Source organism: Epargyreus clarus, unplaced genomic scaffold (genome assembly GCF_041222505.1).
Source record: "Epargyreus clarus isolate Ecla_fem2 unplaced genomic scaffold, WU_Ecla_fem_2.2 ptg000019l, whole genome shotgun sequence".
In the NCBI taxonomy this organism is placed as follows: domain Eukaryota; kingdom Metazoa; phylum Arthropoda; class Insecta; order Lepidoptera; family Hesperiidae; genus Epargyreus; species Epargyreus clarus.
Genome location: NW_027332227.1, coordinates 1616416 through 1634540, shown reverse-complemented (window position 1 = coordinate 1634540; position 18125 = coordinate 1616416). Strand labels below are relative to the sequence as shown.

Genomic DNA, 18125 nt, shown 5'->3' with positions numbered 1-18125 from the left:
TGACATTTGCCACTTAATTTTCATAAAAAGGCACTTTTACCGAAGCTTAATTAAAAGTAAAATTGGAGCGAGGTCTTTGATGTGTAGGTGGGTGACAATTTAAAATATGGTCAATATTGATGATGTGTAAAATATGGGCGTTGGACAATATGGAAGTGGGATGCGTTTAAATTGTGCATATTATTATTTTATGTATTAAACTTTAAAAGGAATTAATCATTTTTTAATAAGTTTTTAATATGAGTTACCCACTAGCCTTTTAGAACAAAATAATGCGTAGGCTTTTTGTACATTCATTTAGTAGAATACAATTTAAAAATGCATTTTAACAGCGTTGAAACATTTAAATTAGTCTTAGAAGCACTGGTATCTTTGCAAAGAGATATTTTAGCTTTAGGGAGGATTCGTCCCCATTCTCCCCAACTTCGACACAGACAGAGAGCGCGACCCGTCCCTTTGAAATCACTCTATTGTTTTATTTTATTCTAAGATTATTCTAATTATTTACTACAACTACATTCTTTGAATCTCAGTGGTCATCTGCCGCAAAGAATCCAAAGTTCAGTTCTAAGCCAACAAATCAAAATGATAGATGTAGTATTGCTTTTCCTGTCTCAGTTTTGCCTTGGTGTATTTATGACATCCAAGGCACATGGTTTCTGTTTTATTTCGGGCAAAAGATGTACATGGCCATTGTGTGCACTGCATTCTCGGTTGCCATTTCTAATACATTAGAAGTCTGTAAAAATAACACAGATAACTTCACTTCTTATTTGCCCGCATAACCTTACAAACTTAAATCTTTCTTATCATAAATTTCCATCATTTTTATCAAAGCGCTCGTTCAGTCGTGAAATAGCGAATCCTTTATTTTTCAGACAAAGAGTAAGTTATCCTTAACAAACTTGACTTTGCATTTTATACTAACTTTCCCAACCGAGACCATCGTCTTTTATAAAATAAAGATGGAAGACAGCTTCTTTGATTTGTTTTAAAATTTTCCTTAGAAAATATGAGGATGAGGAATTTTTGACGAAGGGTAACCTGTGTTTGTGGTTACAAGTTTGCTTTGCTTCAAGACTTTCCAATTGAGATTTTATGGGCAGACAAAAATTACTGCGCCCTTTTACAAGTTACAAGGAATTCATATTTTTATTACCTACGTAAAAAATGTATATTGAATAAAGTAAGCGCTTAGGCTTATACAAACTAAAAAAAAATAAATTTTGAGATCGATCTACAACTTTTGCATATATTTGTTGAATGTTAACTTCGCTTTGTGGATAGATAGATAGTATATTTTAACTATTTCAACTTTTTATAATATACTTTAATATGTTCCATTTTTCGTTCCACAACATCTTAACGTGAATTGAAGATTGAAGAATGAAGTTTCTCTTGGCTATAATCTTTAAAAATATTTTCTTGAAGCTAAGTCTCGAAGATTCCTTATCTGATATTCCGCTCTACTATTGTTAGTTATATAAAATAGAAGTGAGAGAAAGATCTTTGTCTTTTGTTTGTTGAACGTTTTCCTCCATTTGAGGACAATGGGGAGAAACGATCAGCACCGGGGGACGCGCGGCTAATTGGTTTTCGCTCCTGTTTTTGTAGGATTAGGAGGATGGAGCAAATTGTTTAATCTTTTTAACGCTTTTGTCTTTTGTTTTATAAACGGAAAATTTACGGGGATACGGTAATAAGTTTATTCGTGTAAGGACTTACGAAGGTCTTGTTAAGCCACTTGTGCCTGAGGTGGCGTGTGTAACGTACAATAACGGAGGCGTTTAGGCAAGGTTTTGCTAAACATAGCATTTTATGTCACAAAAGTAACAGAGGCATAATTAAATTTTAGTCTAAAATGTAGAGCTTATCTAGGTGTTGGAAAAAATCGTGACCAAAAAGTGGACATAGTACATAGACAGGTCGGGATCTGCTTACCTTTAACAGTTCAATAAATAAAGCGTAAAACTCCATAAAATAACAATTTCTTTTATGATGACCCTCTTTCATTTTCAAGTTTTTTTTTTTATTTTAAGTATTTTTTGTTATAGCGGTCACCGTTATACATACTCTCTAAAAAGTGTCTGTCTCTTACAGTTCAAGAGATAGAGCCCTGAGTCAGACGGACAGACAGCGGAGACTTAGTAATAGGCTTCAGTTTTTACCCATTTAGGTACGGAACCCTAAAAAAGGTTGTAGAAGGTATTGCGTTGCACTCGTAATCGTGCTTCGTGACCTATTTAATCACCGCTAAGTAGGCGTAAAAACATTTTCGAATTGCGTTTGCTGAAAGCAAAAACACTTCTACGTTTCTGGGTTAAGTAGCTCACACACAAGCCTTTCATGGAAAAATGTTATTTTTTCTTTGCACTGCGATTTCTATAAAAGTGCTCATAGTTTCAGTTCCATTAGTAGTGCATGCGGTACTTGAGTAATGTGTGACGGAGTTGTGTGGTCGGAATGCAGTTGTACTACAGCAGTAGTATAGCAATGCGTATTGCCTAACAATAGTAGTGAAGCTAACTTAACTTTTTCAGGACGAAAGGATGCATATATTTCAAACAAGGTTTTTGGTTAAAATAATAATAATAAGTTTTCATCATATTTTAATGAAGTAACATGCTTTATTTAATTCAACACTTTTTTCTCGCAATTTTCCTGTTTCCTGTGGAATAAAATAACGTGGTATTTGCCGAGACTTCCCTCTTCCCAAAGTAAGATTAGATGAGATTTGGCTTTACCCTCTCCTCCCTAAACGCTTCACATAATTAAAGGACGACCCCTTCATCATCATCACCAACCCATTACTGTCTCACTGCTGGGCACGGGTCTCCTCTCACAATGAGAAGGTTTAGGCCATAGTCCACCGCGCTGGCCAAGTGCGTATTGGTAGACTTCACATACCTTTGAGATTATTTTTTTTATATATCTCTCTGGTATGCAAGATTCCTCACGATGTTTTCCTTCACCGTTTTAACAAGTGATAATTAATTTTTACTCGATGATATTAAAATTCAAGGACACTGCATGTCAGTTACCTATTAGCTGACTGACCTAGTATTTGAGTGATGTTAACTGGTTACTTATCGCTGTCATTGTCCCCGCCGAGTAGGTCAAGGATGCATGACTAAAACACATGAAAGTTACGCACTAGTCCTTTGTTATTTTGTAGGCTTCTACGGAACCCTATTTGTACCCTTTTTTACCCTTGTACGTCCAAAGGGTAAAAACGGAACCCTACTACTAAGCCTCCGCTGGCTGTCCGTCTGTCTGTCTGTCACAGAGCTCTATCTCTTAAAACCTAATACATAAACACTTAATTTTTTTACAAATTATGTACTTATAAGTATAACGGTAGCCGCTAAAACAACAAATACTGAAAATGAAAATAGTCAGAAAATGAATAGGGATATAAGAAACTGCTAGTGTTCGACGTTTTTCGCTTTATCTATTAAACGGTAATTCTAGACAGTTTAAATTTTCACAATGCATTTGAAGTAAATGGCTATAATAACAAATACTAAAAATAAAAAAATAAAAAAATCTTGTGCCAGTTCGACTCACACTTGGCCAATTATTTTTTCCTAGTAAAGAGAATACCTACGACCTACCTAGACTAGATCATTTGCCAACTTCCCCCATAGGGCAAGGAGAAGATACAAGGTTCTTGCATATAATCGCTAGGTCTAAGCTATATTAAACGATGTTTACAAACGGCTTAATTTCCCCATAACTACGAGTATGTCGTGATGATAACGATTACGCTCCGGGCGCATTACCGCGCTAATGACGATGATTGTCGTAAATATTGTAATGATACACATACGCTTTACACCCATGGTTATGTAATGTGACTTGTAAATGCAAATAATTATAGTTTAAAAACTAAAAACCACGCTAAAATCCCACAAGGAAAATCGTTATTCCTGATTCCTGACGATCCTGATGAGGAGAATGGGATAAAATTATTAAAATCGTGTATTGTCATCGATTTTTGGTAATTGTTCAAAATTTTAAATTAATCGAACCGTTCAAAGTGGGTAAAAATCGAGTTCTAAGATTCTGTTACATATATACAGCTCAAGCTAATAAAAGCGTGGGAAAAACAAATCTTCGTGTCTAATCTTTAAGCCCATGATATTGCGGTGCAAATTGTAACAAAAAAAATATAAGGTTTGAAGCTAATCGTCTCTAAGGGGGCGTTATGCGGATCAAAGGTTAATATTAAAAACATGAACGTTATTAAGGTCCACTGGATGAATCATTCATATTAAATTCTGATCTGGGTTCTGGTCACTGTTGGTCTTTAAAATCTATTGAGCTAGAGCTACTTTTATATTTTGGTTGCCGCATACCCCTTTCAGTAATAATAATTGTCATTCTATGAACTATGTTTGCTAATTTGCGCCCATTTTGCGTCGTATCAATAACAATACTAATACTATAATATAATACTATAGAGTATTAATGATAAAAAATACAAAAACTGGTTTTAAAAATATATCGTCTGCGGACTTGTGTGTAAGTGTAATCAATGGAAATCGTACAGAAAACGAACTTGTTTGGATTTTATGTTTTCCTTATTGCAGTTGCAACGATACTACCTACACATAGGTTGTGTAAAGAATAAGGAAACCAATTTATCCAGGTGGACTTACATTTTTTTAATGCTTCTTGGACTGTACAATAATTTACATTTGCATACAGACTGCGCCATCTGTCTAATAGAGCAGTAATTATAGTTTAAGCAACTTGTAAACAGATGTCGCTACGTTACTATGAAAAGAAATTGTTTTGTTTCAAATATTGCAACTCTAATATTGTCGATTTTTAAAATGTATTAAGCGCGTTATAAGTAAAGTTTAAGGTCCAAAATACGTAATATCAATATTTTTCATGATATTTTATGCGTTAGCTTATAGTTTGTAACGTTTCAGTACAAAGTTGTTTGGTATCAGACCAAGTGAATTCGCGTATCTCTGATAGATGGCAGTATTACCTACAAAATAACGTTGAAATAGCGATAATATTATTTATATGTAAATATGGCGATATTGTTATTTATATGTAAATATTAGGCGTATTTTTTAAACGTTTAGGTAATAGGGCATATAACATCAGAACTAAATCAAATATTTTGATATTAGGTACATATATGAATATAGGGGGACCTATGGGTATTTGTATCCTGTACTCATCTTATATATAAAATTCTCGTGTCACAATGTTAGTTACCGTACTCCTCCGAAACGGCTTTACCGATTTTTACCAAATTTTATGTGCATATTCAGAAGGTCTGAGAATCGGCTACTATCTTTTTTCATACCCCTAAGTGATAAGGGTTGTTCACCCTTAACATTTTTTTATTTATATGACAACACAACGTTTGCCGGGCCAGCTAGTATCATTATAATAGAGACCGTAGGATAAGATTTTTTCGCTATCATATATCTATGGTTGAAGCAATCGAAGATAGGTTATATTATTTTTAATTTCAAGCGAAGTCTAGCCACTTGTTCCAAATTTTGCAAACTATTTTATTCAAGAGACATAAACCTCAATACTTTTAGGATTACGCGTCGTATTGGAACACAGACTGTGGTAGTCATTGAGTGTAGTATACTTCAGGCATAGATTAGTAGCTTCAGGAATAAAAAGGGTTGCATATTATGATTGTTCATAATCATCATCATCAGCAACCTATTATTGTCCCATTCCTGGGCACGGGTCTTCTCTCAGAATGAGAAGGATAGGCCAAGTGCGTATTGGTAGAGTTCCTTTGATTTTTTTTTTATAAATCTCTCAGGTATGCAGGTTTCCTCACGATGTTTTCCTTCACCGTTTTAGCAAGTGATAATTAATTTCTAATACGCACATAAATTCGAAAGATCAGAGGTGGGATTTGGACCTCGGACCTCTCGATCGAGATGCCGAGTTTCTTAACCAATAGGCTATCACTGCTTTTTATTATGATTGTTATATATTTACAATTAATTTTTATGAATATTCATCATTATAAAGTATCGCATAACCCATTTATGTATAGATATTTATATATAGATATAAGACCCTATCAATACGAAATAAGATCCCATACCAGCGTGCATTGACCCCGGCCGGCCAGTCACCCCAAGTGTATGTTAGACTCAAGTTCATTAAACCGAATTCGCTAATGATTTAAAACGCCAATAAGTGAATGTAATGTAATGTTTATTAGCTTTTTTAAACAAGTTCTTGCGCGCGGTTTTGCTTATGTGCATCCTACTAGTGATTTTAGTATAGAGACGAATAAATTTGTTAGTATTTGCAGTTTTTTAAGTGGGTACTTAGTTTGATAATAATAGTATTTATTATGTAGGCATATAAGTAAATAATATTATTAAAACTTTCTACCCTTATGACTACCTCACTTAGATAGCCTGTATGGAGGGTGTTATTTCTACCTAATAACAGCAATGTTAGGCGACAGACTTTTCCGAGGCGTTCCAGCTTAGTCATCAGGGGTAGCGGCGCATCTGTGGCCGACCTCAGGTAGGAATATCTAATCCTATCTGGGGTTGATTACAGATGTCCATGGGCGGCAATAGCCACTTACCATATTGCCAAAACCCTATTACGGAGTCTCCGTTGTCTGTCTGTTACAGGGCTCTTAAAATATACATGTAATAGTTAGACAGTTGAATTTTCTACAGAGTATTTACTTTTTAATATATCGGGAATCGAACCCGGAACCGTTATAGTATTATTGTTATAGTAACTGTCTTCATAATAGAAACAACGTCTTTTGTTTTTTATAAAAGACAGGGTGGGTTGCACCGAAAGCCTGGTTAAAGTTTGCGTTAAAGTTAAATATAACAGTAAGTTTAACGGTAGCGATGGAATGTAAAAATTCTGTGTTGCATCAATTGATTTGTCATTATCGTCATTTGTGTCGCTGTCACCGCAATTTTTAGTGGATGTTGACAGATAGAGAACAGTTGACAAATACAGTACTTTAACCGATCGAATTCGAGCGGTTAAAGTTAAGTATTAGTTATGACGTAATTTCAACCTTAACTAAAATGGTGCAACTAATTATTTTTTAACCAAGGATTTGACAGTTGGTAAGGCTTCTGTAAATGATAATGTTACATGATGCAACCCACCCTTAACGTTAATCGTTGATTATGAGCAACAAAAGAAGCACTACTTAAGGTTTGTTTATAACTTGATCGTAATATTGTATGCAGCTCCGCATAATGACCTCAATAGAGCATGCGTGAGATGCACAGATATGCGATATTAGTATGCAATAAGGCCGTGAATTCCGCTAGATACATTTCTAGATAAACCCATTTGGATAATGGTCGTAAACCATGTATAATTTTGAGTTATGCAACACACTCGCTTTCATTTTTGAATAACGAGAATTGAAAGCATCCGTAATATTAATGAATAGTGTTGTACCCTAGTTATTTGCTACGTTTACTAAGTTGCATACAGAATACTTTCGAAAGAAAATCCAGGCATTGTCTTCAACATTCATGGATATCCGCAAAGATGATGCAACCCTTCAGGTGCCTTCGACTCCGAAGCCACGTCCGACAAAAGTATTTTTGATTAAATTTGATAGTGTTAATCGTTCGGTTTTCTGGTTTGAAGGGGAGGCATGATTATATACATAGTTCTCAGTCATAATAACGCATCTGCGTCCTACCTCAGGCATGACTTTAGCCCTCTAAACGTTTAATTTTAAATGACCGAAGGCGGCAGAAATAGCTTACCATCAGATGGATTGCAAACTCGTTAGCAACTTCTCAAATATAAAAGATCATTTTCTAACTCGTTTGACGAATCAACGATTTGAAAGCTAATAGTATACTCAAGTACAGCTTAAGAAATTGATTAGTCAGAGTTTCGAGGACCTTTATTTTTTATTTTAGCAACGATATCAAAAGGAGCAAGTATTGTTTATGAACGGCAGTGATCATTTACCATCAGGTGGGTTGATACTCCCTTGCCCCTTCAATTATAGAAGAAATCTATGAATAATTCAGTAGGTACTATAATCTGCTGCGAGATTTTTTGTTTTCTAGCTGAAGAATGCAGAGTTCGGCGCCGATAACCGGTTTTCGTATAAACGGGTCTCACCTGCTGCTTACCTGGGCTGCTTAGTGCTTACTACATAAACTAGAATTCCTTTATAATCTGCATCAATATACTTCTAGATGTAAATTTAATGTTGTATTTATTACTAAACCAGCTTTTACCTGCGGCTTTGCTCGCGGTCAGAAGTATCTATCCTTCGAGACGATGCTTTATTCCGGGGTAAAAGGAACCCTATGTTCTTTTTTGAACTCTTGACATTTGACATAAACACTCTATAGCCCCATATTTTTTTTTGTCCATGAAATAGAGACAGTAAACAAGCACGCAGTCTATCAAATTTTAAATTGCTACTATCGCTTTTAGACTTCGGTAAATAACTCCGGTTTGAAGATTTGAAGCGCTTATAGCTCCTTTCATATAACAGAAACAGACGTTTGTGCCTCCGGTAATGGAAGTATTGAATTTATAAGACAGTTTTGAATTTGGGTAATCAGCAAACCAAGTAACATTGGAATTAGTTGGGACTAAAACATTGGGATGTTTATTCATTATACTACAGCATCAAATCCTATTGAATATGTAACTGACAATTTATAAGTGCACTGTAGGTCTAGGAAAAATAAATGATATCTTGGATTTGGGAGGTAAACGTGAATTGTAATGTACTAAACATAAGATTGACTTTATGTTGATAATGTTACATAAAATGGTTATTTAGGGAAATGACCAATCATTAAATGTTAAAAGACTGTAATTGACGTCTGGTAAGCCGTGGGACTTACTTGACATTATTGTAACATACGTGCTCTAAATTCGAGTGCGTTGTGTTAAAATTTTAGTTAAAATAAATTATATTGCTTTTATTATCTAATAAATAATTAAAAGTACTATTTTTTTCCGCAAAGGGAGAAGTAAAGACTAATAAAAATATCACAAGAACATACTTGTCTGTGAAAAATATAGTAAAATTGGTTCCTAAGAACATTTGTGAACTAAGAATTACTTAAAAGCTGTGAGCATGAAAGTATCAAAGTATTAAAATAAATGACACCAATGGCTCCGCCATTTTGGCAAACTTTAAACAACAGCAGCTGCTCCATTAACGGCCGTTATTAATAATCAATCTATCTAATGATCCTATTACACTTTGTAACCTAATGTTTAGGAGGCATAAATTGAGTAGATTGATTATTAACGGGCTTAAGTGACTGCTTGATTAACTTAACTTCTACTTGTGTCGATACAAAGCTTTAAACTACGTTTTAAACTAATAAACATTACCGTGTACTATATATCCGCACACACATATTTTTAAAGCTTCCTGACAAATATTCAAAACTATGTCCACACATACCTACTTGACCACGTTCCTTCTAAATCGCTCTCTAATTCGCCGCGCGGTGTACACCTAACTTCCTATCTGCGCCGTTAGTTAGCTTTAGTTACCTTACCTTCTCGTGTTTGACCTGACGCGTTTACCAGCAAATAAACATTCATTACAAATAATTCTCTAGGATATTCAAATAGTGACCGTTGAAGGGTTAAGTAACTTGAATTATGATTGTGATCAAAATATTAACTGCATTTCAGTGTTAAATGTGTACGGTGACATAAATTTTATGAAACTTTAGTGTTATGTAGTATTTGTGTTTATTATTTTATTTTTTGAGAAAGTATGTCATCGCGGCTCTAATACAGTCGCGAAGAAAAGTGTACTTAATAAATAAAAGTTTTAAAGGTAAGAAGATTTTACTTATAAAACTGATCATTTTGAATTAGAAGTTGTAAGTAAAAACATCATAATTTCTATTGGTTATAAAGCGTAAAACTTATTCTTCATAAAAGAACAGATGCATTTCCCATTCCTAGAGATTAAGCCTTTTATCTTGCTACATCCTTTAAAACACTCATCCATATGTGAATAAAGTGTGAATCCCGAATAAATTACAATTACAATTTACTTAATGAAAGCTGGACAGGAATTACGTATTTCAATCGATGAAGGTAATTACTATTATTATTTATATGTATCAACATAATTATGTAATTTTCGGCATATTCATCAAATCCATTGAAACGTATGACGTAATTAGCGTATTTTAGACGTAAGTATCATGAGATTTAAGCAAAGACAATACAGTAATAATTAATTAATTAATTAGTTAAGTTTTTCATTACAGTTTAGTTTTTATTTGCATTTAAATTACGAATTCCTCAATAATAGTAGACATTTTAATTGTTACTATAGAATTCCATATTAGTTCCTCCGAAAATTAACGAAACTATATTAGAAACTCCTACCTTTTAACAATTTTAGAAAGGATCTGTTTACTCTTTAAGCCAAAAACGCCACAAGTTTCTATGAAGCTGAAAAGTTAAATCGAATTATAACTAAGCGTTTTACTAGCTTAAATAGTTTTAAACAATGGACTATTTCATAAATTCTTTAAAAATGTCTGTTATAAGAGGCAATAAGTGTTGGCACGAGTCAAACCACAACGATTCTAATCTCCTTTATCACTTGTTAAACAATAGGTTAAATATTAAAAAGATAGTTAGACGTTAAAATACCTCAAAAAGAATACGTGAATGTGCACTAATGACTTAAAACGGATTACAGGACTCGTTTCCAGCTAAAGATTAGTAAAAGGGATATACGCATTAGCGTATTAGCCGTTTCTCGGTAGTCGTGGAGCGGTGGACACCCAATACCGTTGTCTACCTGCAGCCGATGACTCAACAATCACGCCCACGTACACACGGACACTCGGCTACAAAAGTTCTGAATAATTTAAATAAATCGCAAATAGCGCAAAGTTCTGTGCGTAAAGAAACTTGTGTTGTGACATGAAACCATTTTTTTTTCGCGGGGGAAACCTTCAAAAGGTTCCCGACGACGTGGGAGCGACGCCGGTTTATGTGGGATTTTACCGCACTAACCCACGGTGGTCGTCCTCAGCGCTTGGTGGAGAACTCCGAGATTTCCGATGGAACATAACCGGAGTCCTTCGAGCGCGATGCCCCATTCGGGTTTTGCCCTGGGGGGAGCACTTTACGCTCCTCCCGCACACCTGGTGTTTACGACGGCATGCGATCACACATGCCGCCGTCCTTCCCGGGGTTGCTTGCCGGATGGTTTGAGCTCCCACTCTTGCCGCCGGCAACCCCGGAAGCCCCCTTTTAGTCACCTCTTACGACAGGCAGGCTGTAGCCCTATTCTAGTCCCGGAACTACAGGGACATGTGACATAAAACCTATAAAAGATTAACTAACTAGACGTAGGGTAAATGGAATGAGCTACCACTAGTACTTTTCAACGGTTCTCCCTACCACTGCAATTTCGTGAACACAATCAAAGTAAGTGGGTCAAAATATCGGTAATTAAACAATTAAAACCGCGTATCCTGCCTACCCGTAAAATATTAAAATTACATGTAAGTAAATATTTTTTAAGACATAAAAAATATTCGCAATTACATTAAAATATATTAACATTTTTAGAAATCCAATCAAAAAAGGGATCGTATTTTAGATACGGATGTTTTGAACGGAACATCTACTATTTTTTTCTTACCAGTAATAGAAAATAACAGGATAAAGTAACGTGTATTAGGCATTGTTTATAAAATTAACGTATTACATAGGTATTGTACTATGAACAACTGATACTTTACTGTTCATATGGTAACTTAACAACATATTTATTATCTAAGTCATCACAAGCTATTTATGTAATGATGCATATATTATTGAAATAACAGGTCATTTAGTTGAATATTTATTATGATTCGGGGAAATCCCATAAATGTGCGGTTTTCTAGCCATTTTCCTTGATTTAGTATTATCGTAAATTTGCATTTCTTGTGCTTTAAATATTTACAAAATAGTTTTTCTTTTTTCTAATCAAAACGGGTTCTTCGAAAGTTTGAATGTTAATATAATTTAAAGCTTATATGCTTGTTTGAAACAGTGAAATTAAGACTTGTATATAAATATAATATTCGATAGAATAAAGAAAAGAAAATGATTAAGAATTTGAGATATTTTATAAATACCTATAATATGATATACCTTAAAAATGAATACTTTAACACTTCTGTAAGCGACGGTAACTTAAGCATGCGGTGACAGTCGATCCCGCAAGTCAATACCGGCTTGAATGTAAATTAAGTAAGGGTGGTATGTCCAACATTTGAACCAATATTGGACCCAATGTTAGAACAATGACCTGCAAAATGATAGGCGGTTTTGGTTTCACTTTTGTGATTAAGTGTTCTTTATTTTGCTTATTTCAAATTGTTGATTCATCCGCGGGCGTTTACCATTGTTTGCAAATTAATTCTGTTTTGTTGATTAGGTAAATGTAACATTCAGATCAACAAATTACATAGTTGACTAAAACGCTTTTACGTCGTTTACAAATAAATATTATTTGATGTGTAATTTGACAAAACACTTGTGTTATTTGGTGCAAACTTTCTTTAATTTTAAATATAATGAAGAGTTTTTGTTAACGTGTTGCGGTTAATTTTAATTTATTCTGATGAATAAAAAGTATAGGCAAAAATCGACCACTGCACTATTAACGACTGAGGTAATTATACAATTGTTATAAAATTATAAAGATTTTTTACACATACACTGTTTACTATTTTTATATTTTTCGCAGAATTGACGTAAAAAGTAAAAGATTTATTTTTATTGTTGATCAAAGAAAATAAGAAATGAAATCGAATCTACTGGTAAATCAGTGGAAGAAATAAACACTTGTTTTAGAGATTTAACCTAGAAATACTTGTACAACATGTCTATGATAAGAGATAACATAAATTTGAGGAGATGTCGACATGTATTCAATGTATTTCGTCAATAATGTTCCTTTATTTGTAGTTCTCTTTTATCTATATTTTATGAATTATAAAATAAACTATAACTGTAGTATAAATGGAATGTATAATTGCAAAAAAATATTCATATTTATTTGTGTAATATGAAAATTATGTGCATGATATGCAATAGGTAATTAAATTTTAAAATATCATTTCATATTTTCGGGATAATTTTTTTTTATCATTGATAAGTCCTTTCAAGTTAAAGTCTCGCCTAGGACTTATGCATTTTTTTTATTTTTAATGAACATAATTATGAGCATATAAAATGGCACTTCGATATTAGAAGCTATAAGTTGTAGAAAAACAATTTACAAAGAGCTTGTCTGTTAATTCAATGAAATAGGCCATTGTTATCTTGCCATCATAAGAAGTACATTAATCTGAATACTACTTACTAAATATTTCCATTAACGCTAGAGTGCAATTTAATGGCATTCTTTGACTGTTTATTGTGCAATTAAATAAAGTAGTAAAAGCTATGAGCTCTATATGTTCTTGTGAGCTCTACTATCTATGGTATAGGTGTTGTATAATCTGTGCAAATTTCATACATATAATTGAAAAGCCCACCGTACCTTGAAGTCAACGTGAGTGGCTCGTAAGCTCAGTCATCAGCCAGCCGATCGCGGCGGCGACTGCTCGTTCCATATTCGAAATTTAAAGTACGAATATTTCGTACTAACAAACTCGCGCGTCTCGATCGAATTTTAAACTTTATTTTTTAAATTGACATTTTATTGCGCACCAGAATTGTATTGACAGGTACGTTTCTTTTTTATTATTTTGTGATAATTTATTTTAGTTATATTTTTGTTATTTAAATTAGCCAGCCGGCCTATTTATTTTGTTTTTATTTAGAAATCGATACTCATTCATTCAAAAAATCTTTTTTACTTATATCTCATCTTAATTTCGTTTGAGGTCGATTACTATAATTGGTTTCAGTGCATTGTTGCTTTGATTTTATAACTTCTCAATTGTTGTCAATATTGCACGCTCCAATGTTATGTATTTAACTTTTAAACCAAAAATGATATATAGTTCATATGATATAGTAGTTCATAAAAGTGCAAATAAAATTATAAAATACGATGTAAGATTTTGATCCGTTTTAAACTTAATTCTTGATATTATTACAATATTATCAATTAGTTTTCATACGAAACTTCGACAAGTTACTGGTATATTGTAACTATTTTATATTTGTACATGTAGTTAAATGAAATCACTATTAAAATGTTTGTTTTCGATAAGTACGCCCCTCTTATTTATAAATATTGCAATTGGCGATTTTCCAAGATTTTTTCTATTATAATTGCAGATTTTTTATTAATATACATATAATAATTTTATATAGCAGAGGCTGCCTGCATATCAAAATATATAAATATATAAGCTTGATAAAAAATGGCTTACAAAATCTTACGTCATGTGCGTAAAGCAGCGATGTTTTCGCGGAAATCTGATTAGTCACTCGTTAAGAAATTTAACTGGTTAATCCGTATCTTTTTTAGAAGTCAGCGATAGATTGGTATATAAATATAAATGTAACAGACACGGGTCATTTAAGTGCAAAGACATATTTTTCCCCAAAAGACCTTTTTAAAATATGAATTCGAAATGTGTCTTGTAGTAGAATTTTTAGATATTAAGGATAAGCGTTCCTAATATTATCTTATTATTGCTAATATATTTTAATTTTCTAATTTAAGTAATGTTCGTTCAGTCGTTCGGTTTATAATATCAGGTAATTTTTGTCTTATTTCTTTGTTTATCTGTGAACAGTAAACACAGTGTTTTGAAGGTGGTAGAACCCTTTGTGGTTCGAGTCCGGCGGCACCACCGCCACACCTATTTCTGCCTAATAACAGCAGTGTTAGGCGCTGCTGTGTTCCGTCTTGAAGGGTGTGGTAAGGGAGACAGACTTTTCCGAGGCGTTCCAGCTTAGTCCTCAGGGGTAGCGGCGCATCTGTGGCCGACCTCAGGTAGGGATATTTAATCCTATCTGGGGTTGCTTAAAGATGTCCATGGGCAGTAGCCACTTACCATCAGGTGGAGTGCATAATCGTTTGCTACTCCTATAATATAAAAAAAAAACAATGACGCCATCTATCTGTTCTTGAGCTTTGCATGAAACACGCAATTATATTTCTTTTATTTAAAAGTACGGAACTTGTACATGGTACCCTAAAAATTTGTCTTTCGTTATTTCACTTTAAATGTCCTATCTTGTCAATAACTTTGTCTCTTGTAATGATAAAGTTACGTAATATAAACATACAGTGAAAGATTATATTACTTATTAAAATAAAACATGTTTGTTCTGAACAAAAACGATAAAATATTAAGATCAGTTATAAAAATATTTAGAGAAATTAAAATACTTAAATCGGCGACGTCGCCCGACGCAACGCAGAAAGTGACGTGCAATGCGTCGCGTCTACCGGCGTTTGCTTGGGAAATGGTTTGATTACATTTAATTATACTTAAAAATTAAATTATGATCTGTTAGGTTCCGGTTTGTCTAAAAAAGCCTATTAGCACCTAATTCAAATTATTAAATATCCATTTTCGAATAATAATTAATAATGACTTTAATGCAGCGGTGACTCTGCACTACCTAGCGTAGAGGATTAGGCTACAGCGAAGTAGACCTCAAAATGATAAGCTTTCTAAATGAGCCTTGGGTTTATTTGCCTATAATTAATAAAAGGAATCTTAGCGTGTATAGAAAAAGTTTCAATATTAAGAAGAACCTACTAGTAGCATAAATGCCCTACCAGGCTAACATAAAATTTCTCCCCCCAGGGCAGAGCCCGATAGAAGGTCATCGCGTTAGGAGGACTCCGGTTGTGTTCCGTTGGTGATCCCTGAGTTCTCCACCTAACGCCGAGGACGGCCACCGGGGGGGTTTTAGTGCGGTAAAAGTCCCACATAACCCGGCGTCACTACAATGGCGTCGGGTATCTTTTGAAGGTTTCCCACTCGTCAAAAAAAAGGCTAATACAACCACTATGTTACACAAAACGACAAAACACAGCAAAATCTTTTTTATTATATTTAATGGTATAGAATGTATGGACCAAACAACAAAATAATGAATAGTCCTTTACCTCTATTGTCTACTTTAATATTCTTGTAGCCTTGTAGTTCTTGTAGCTGTAATCTGTTTTGACATCTGGCCTTTATTTATCAAAATCTCTATTTAGCTCATAACCATGGCATTAACCTCCCAATATGGTGAACGTTACTTATCCTTATTATCACTGACCTTATTTACGTTTACGAGTAGTATTCTATATACGCATCCCTCAAGGTACACTACTGGGTCCGCTGTTTTTATGCTTTATTTTTCCTCAATGGTGAATGTACAAGCAGAAAGCTCTATAAGTTCTTCCATATTATTTTATTTAAGGTATTTCATATTTATTTGTGATAGTTAATTACCTTTCTTAAATATAAACCAACGCAAGTTTACATACATATATGTATTATAAAAATCATATCTTAAAGGCCATTATAAATTATTATTGCTCTACTTTTGCGCGAAGATTTTGATTATTTGAATACATTTCATATTTTGGTTGTAATATGGAGAATTTACTATTTTTTCTGATATTTTCGGTTTACATTTTTTGATTTTCTTTTTGGCCGTAAACCTGTTCATATTGTAAATTAATCCGTGAAATTTGTGCAATATAGATTTTTATAATAAATTTACCACACTTCCAGCTTTGATTGCAGCATAAGCATGAACTATCGTCTTGATAAAACAATAAAACTGTGTGAATATGACCTAAATCAGTCAAGTCGTTCAGAAGTTACACGATGACGAACAGACGCACCAATAATTATAATCACATAAACATTACATAGTACAGATGATATGATCATAATCTTGTAAACACTGGTTTATCAATAGTAACATAATATGTTATAGCTGTTTACAGATTCATAATCAATTATAATAAAGGTATGCAGCCATATTAATTCCACATGGCGTTTTATCGAGAATAATGATGCAGTTACTATGTTGCCTTACGCCCACATATCGTATGTGTATCATGCAAGTGTTTTTATAAACTAAAATCTAGATTTTTCTTCAGTACTCATTTTAGTCTTGAAATAGCAATGCTATTTGCAAAAGTTGATTTCAAAAATATACTTTGTTTTTTTTTCCCGATTCTTGCACTTGTAAAAATGTACTCGAAATTTCGAATTTGATATTGAAAATTTTAAGAATTAAAATCATAACTTCAGCAAACCTTTTGAACTGTTGGAAAGTATCCATAGATTATTTTTAGAGTTATCTTAAGTTTTAGAGATCATCACAAATTGGGAAATTGTTTCATAAGTACATAAAAATTTTATTAGTAAGCGCAAAATATTTGCAAAAAAGGTAGTTTTGTCATAATAAATATATCTTAGTATGTTAGTATATTCGATAGCAACAGAGGCATGGAAGAATGTGGATTCTATTTATACAAGCAGTCGTCTTACCGTCTTGGATGATTCAGATCTGATCTTGCGTCTATGTAGGAACCGGTCCAGTGATGTAAGGATGCTGACCTTTGGGTTAAGATCATTGCCCACTAAAATAATTTAATGCAGTTTCATGAAGCCTAAGCCAGCGAATGTAGTTGAATTCCTAAGTTGTGTACTGTAGTTTAAAAGAACTTAAAGTCTTGATGTTTTAAAAATGTTGAAATAATTCAAAAGCTTTTTTTATGGAACTTTGTAAAAAACTTGAAATTGATATGGTTTTCCACTTTATTTGATATTTATAGGGATGAGGTAGATTAGAACAAGTTTTTACTTCTCGATTCTTTTTTGTATGATGTCTCTACACAATAGGTGGTTTTCTATCGGAAAAAGTGCCTAAAATTTCACGGCCCGTTCAATTCCTGGCTTAAAATACTTAACTTTGTAGATTCTCTGTCTTATGAACTCCTTTAGTCTTATGAAGTCTTATGAAGTCTTATGAACTCCTTTAGTTCCCCGAAGTTTAAATTACCATAAGTATTTCGAATAAAAAATCCATTATTAATGTACGTCGTGAGAAATTAATTAAAATCGTAGGTGTAACAGACGGGCCCTTACCCGGCGTGACGAATGTGAGTAACACGCTTAACGTCTCTAATT

General features: G+C 33.5%; 1 protein-coding gene across 4 annotated transcripts in view; it reads left to right on the top strand.

The window, feature by feature from the left end:
• Nucleotides 1-18125, top strand: part of LOC140750006 (angiotensin-converting enzyme) — a 45084-nt gene that overhangs the window by 16528 nt on the left and 10431 nt on the right. The window contains exon 1 of one of the 4 annotated variants that reach the window (XM_073083290.1): nt 9556-9829. The exons of 2 other annotated variants lie outside the window; for them this stretch is intronic. The gene's annotated coding sequence lies outside the window, so the exon portion shown is untranslated. Of the gene's footprint in view, nt 1-9555; nt 9830-13579; nt 13746-18125 lie in introns of those variants that run through there. One more of the 4 variants, XM_073083288.1, reaches the window with a different exon arrangement.